We start from the raw sequence: 4,867 nt of genomic DNA on the forward strand, positions 1-4,867 counted from the left end.
AGGTCCATATCAACTACTTAAAGCACCCATCCTCATCGAAGTAGAGAACTACACATTGTAAAACCTGTCAAAACAAAGGAAGAGCTGGCTGCATTTTTTTTTTTGTTTTACCTCGCTTAAAAATGGTTACTAACTACCAAAGTAATGACAGTGGCTGTCGTTGTGTGAGTTGTTAGAGTTGCACCTTGAGAGATTTAGCGACAAGTAGCTGTAATTCTTCATTTGGTAATAATATTGCAGCGTTTTCCCTTTGCTAAGGGAGAAGGGTTTGCTTCTGCTAAACACTTTCGGTTTGGGCACGCTTTGATAGATCACAATGTGTGATCTGAAAATTGTGCTTGGATGTTTCACGCTGGTATCGGGCTGCACAAAGCGTTTACATTCTGCTCTCTGAAATATTGTAAAGCAAACATTCTCTTTGCGCACACGGGGGAGAAAATGAAGGTTTTTGCAGAGGAACACTATGAGATTGTCTGACTTTTCTCCGCAGAGGAGTGAGCACGGGGGAGAAAATAAAGGTTTTGTAGAACAACACTATGAGATTGTCTGACTTTTCTCCGCAGAGGAGTGAGCACCCGCAATTCCAGGTGAAATTGGGAGGAGCTGAAGCTTCTCAGAACTTCTGAAAATGAGATTCTGCGTGGCCAGGTTTAAAGGAAGCAGGTTTCCTCCTCAGCCCCGTGCTCCAGCAGCGTTATCATCTGGCCTTCTCTTGATTTCTTCATGAGGGATGTAGCGAAGCTGACTCGCACCCATTCCACTACCATTCCCTGTCATCAGGTCAGATAAAGCTTGTGCTGGGGCAAAGCCTCCACTGTTTATAGTTCTGATGGAAGGAGGCTGCTGACATCTGGAGTCATTGGTTCCAACACGCAAAACTTGTTTCCAAAAACTCAGGAAATTATGCTTGTCTTGTGTTGATTCCAGAGTGGAGTCATCTCTTCTTAATCCACTGCTACACAGAGACTTTTAGGGTAAGTTCTGCAAATCTTTGACACTGTAAAGAGGGCAGAACTATTTTCATTTTTAACCCTCCAGGAACGGGCTTTTGTTCTTAGTTAATCAGAAACGTTCTTTGATCAGCATTTGATTATTGTGTAGATGCCAGATGCCTGTTTGAGGCTCACCAAAAGGCCAGCTATGGTAGCTGCTGACTCAAAAACTGGAGACGGGCAGCACGGTTGTCTGTTGTCTCTAGAAACTGAAAGCCGCTTTGATCACTGTTCCTTTGTACCTTGTTCATCATCATGTCAATACACTGGCTGGGCTTTGGCTTGCCTGTAGATGTCTATAAACCGAACGTGAGGTGGGAAGCGTGATGGATGCGGACGAGGCAAGGAAGTGGCAGGGAAAAGGGGTGTAAAAAGCCACCTTAAGCTTTGAAAAGTTCTTTTTTTTAAAATAAGAGGCTCGGTTGCCCTCCAGAAGCATCTTCCATGTCCTCTTTCATGACCATTTCCACTAGTTCTACGTTTTATGCTGTAAATTCCATCCTGACGGAGCTTTTATAATAATATGGTAAGTCCTCTGGTTCTTGGAGGATGTTTTTGGGACCCTTTCTACAGAGAACCATCCTCAAGTTAGAGATATGCCACATCAGGCAGTGGATGTTGTTTGGGACACGTTCTCTCATCGCTGGCAACTGGAAAGATCACCATGGAAACCAAGAGCGAGGATGATGTAAAAACATAGTTGAAATGCACAATTTCTTTGGAAGTGGAAATTCCCTACAGAATATAGTCGTGTCACTGTACATCTGTCTAGATGTAGCCTGGTCTGGGGTGGTTGACTCCTGGAGGATGCTTCCCAGAAGGACTTTTGCTCTTTGCTGCTGCCGTGGTGGATTCATTAGTGGTTGTGCCTGTGGAAGAACACAACTGAATGAAGAGGGGGAGACTGAAGAAAGATTTGCTCCATGTGAAAGCAGGCAAGCTAATGTCTTCTGCTTACCCATGAGAGCATCCTGGTTTATAATTCACTTTTCCTGAAACAATACCCTAATGAAGAAATGACTTCCTGGCTGGCTGTTCGTTAGTCCAGATCAAACTTTAATCCAGTAAAGAAGATCTTAATATATCACTTCCTTTATGCTGCATTTATTAGTTGGCCAGCTGGGTGGCTGTACTTCTGCAAAGCTTAAAAGTGTAACGTGAAGTCATCGGACATCTTTCTCGTAGGCTTGGGGAAAGAATTTGGCTGAACTGCTGTAAATGGAAAAGTCACGATTCTTTCACACAAGCAAGGTTTGAAAGTCAACTTTTATTAATATTTTTCTCCCTACATCAGCAGATAAACTGAGTTCTCCAGGCCAAATTAGACCCTGCGGGAGGGTGAATGACCTCTGCGTGACAAATGAAAGCCACATTGATTAATACACTTCTGGAAGGCACTCAAATTCCACGGTGATGAGGACAGTTGTGAGGTCTTGATAGGGGAGAAGCTTGGTTTTAATATAATCTTACTCATGTGCTGCAGCCCTGTCGCTTTCTAGCTTTATCAGAAGCTACTTCAAACTTGTCTTCATGATGTAAAAGAGAGACTCCAGCTCCTTTCCCCAAAGTTGTGTTGGCTCCCCTACCCGAGTTCGATCCGGTACTTCTCGTGAATCACCCTGCTGCCGGCGGCTTGCTGCTGGCCACTGCCCAGGCTTGAGTCATCTGCTGAGTAGCCAGCCTTGACCTTCCTCCAGAGATGGGCAAGTCTCTTTGGACTCTGCGACTCGCCAGTTGGATCTGGAGGAAATAGTGTGCCAGCTACACGCCGTGGCCTCCTGAACAAGGAGTTGAGTTCCTGTGGCACTGTGTGCAGGCCAAATAGTCATTTTAGTAGGAGGTGATGTGAAATCTGGCCTAAGGAGACTTTTTTTTGAGGTCTATCAGGGCACATTTTTTTACCAATGATACAGAGCTGTTTTACTACGTCACAGCTGTCCTTGTCCTTTGTAGAAGGACCAGTCACAGGCTCAGAGTGATGGCAGTTTTGCTGATGAGGCAGTAGTGGAAGACCCAAAGTGTGGGTGCCCTGAGCACACCACCTGTGCTCGTCTGCTCCACGTGCTGGTTGTCTCTCTCACGACTCTGAAGAGCGAGTGCTTGGGAGGACAGAAGCACTCTGAAAATAGATACAGAGGGGCTCTCCGTGTCTTTAATTCCATGTTGTGAGTGTTCCCCCGCCCCTGCTTCACACGTGCTGCTCTTGGCTTAGGCCGGGACGCAGAAATCCCCAGTCTTGGGCTCAGCTGCCAGGCTATGTGACCCAGCTGCAGCCCGTGGTCGGGTGCCACGGCCTCTGTTGGATTTTGTCAGCAGAGGGATTAAGTGATGGAGGCAGGCGGAAGAACGCCTGTTCCTTTGCACAAAAACCCCTTTTATAAGCTGCTCTGGATAACCACCAGCCGTTGCCATCCCCAGCCCCGTGGAGGGCCACGTACTCCACGGCCAGCAGCAAGCAGACATCTGCCTTCACCAAGCCTCGACACTGTGCTACATTGAGTACTTTGAGCTGGTTGAGAGAGTGAAGGAATGAGGAAAAATGTCACGTAGCGTAGTAATGGTGAAGCTAGGCTGGGATTGATGGGCTGCCAGGGGAAGGCTGGAGCCTGTTGCCTGCCCTGGGTTTCCTCTGTCTGCTCCATCACAGCCCCTGGCTCACCCCTCCGCGGCAGTCCTGGCCACCAACTGCCCTTTCTTGGAAAGACTTTTCACAGCTCTCTGCAGCTCTGCGCAGCCTCGTCCCTCTGGACGTTGCTGCTGATGGTTTCCTGATGGCTGAAAGCCCCGTCGTGCATCTGAAATCTCGCCCAGTTGTGTGCCAGGCTGCTGATTTACAGCAGCTCTACACAGCTTCCACCGAGCTGCCTGGATCCCAGAAGGGACAGCAATGCCCTCTGTTTCTCACCACGCTTCCACAGCTTTTTTTTTTTTTTTTTTTTTTTTTTTTTTTTTAGGAACAACTTTATTTTTTGCAGCGTTTGGCCTCTCGTGGAAGTGGCGGGACCTGCACAGCCCCTCCGTGGTGAGCTTTAGCAGGAGACCACCTTCAGCTTCAGCGAGTCCTTCCTGGTGCTCTGCAGAGCTGGACCCAGGAGTGCTGGAAGATTCTTGGGAGAGGTAGTGGTGAGAGTGAGATGTTGCTAAATGCCATTAACCCACCTGAAAAACGCTGTGTCCGAGGCTAACGGGGAACACTCGGTAGCACTGTCCAGATGTTTGCATCTGCTGTTTGCGTGTGTTTGAGCGCCAGGAGGGCTCCCACCACGCTCCTGCAGCCACAGCTGTGCCATTTCCATTTGCCCTTTGTGCTGGGAAACCCCAGACAAGTCCCCTGTCCCTTCCTCTTCCAAAATGTCACCTCGAGCAGGTGTGTCCAGAGGTGCCTGGAGCCCTTCGGGTAGGTCTGTCCCTGTTTTTAGAGTAAAATAATTCAAAAAAGCTTTCATTATTAGCATTAATATTATTACTAGGACTTCAATAACTATTGGTGAATCCTTGCCCTGACTTTAGACGGAGAGTTGGGTGACCCCAGGAAGGGCCTGGAAAGGGTCAAAGCAGAGCGGGGATGGTGTGGGGTGTGTGGAAGAAGGAAAGTGAGTGGCACCCCCTCACTGTACAGGGCCCTGAGCTGTGCCACCCCCCCTGCTTTGAGGGGGCTGGATGCTGGCACCCATCTGTTAGAAAAAAAGAATTATTATTAATAATAATAATAATAATAATTAAAAAAACCTGTGGAGTGTGTCGGTGCAGAGGTGGCTCTGGGCTCTTCCATCCTGCTGGGATGGAGGGGGTTATTTCATTGCCTTTTTTTTGTCCCCCCCCTTCCTTCCTTATGCAGGCAGCCTGTCGTACCCTCCTGGAGAAAAGGGGGTGAA

The 4,867-nt window shown here is 48.0% G+C and overlaps 1 protein-coding gene across 1 annotated transcript in view; it reads left to right on the plus strand.

Moving 5' to 3' along the window:
• ADAM33 (ADAM metallopeptidase domain 33) overlaps positions 1-4,867 on the plus strand; it is a 35,188-nt gene that overhangs the window by 1,045 nt on the left and 29,276 nt on the right. The gene's annotated exons all lie outside the window — the stretch shown is intronic.

This window comes from Athene cunicularia (genome assembly GCF_003259725.1).
Source record: "Athene cunicularia isolate RWA chromosome 4 unlocalized genomic scaffold, athCun1 chr4_part1, whole genome shotgun sequence".
Lineage (NCBI taxonomy): Eukaryota > Metazoa > Chordata > Aves > Strigiformes > Strigidae > Athene > Athene cunicularia.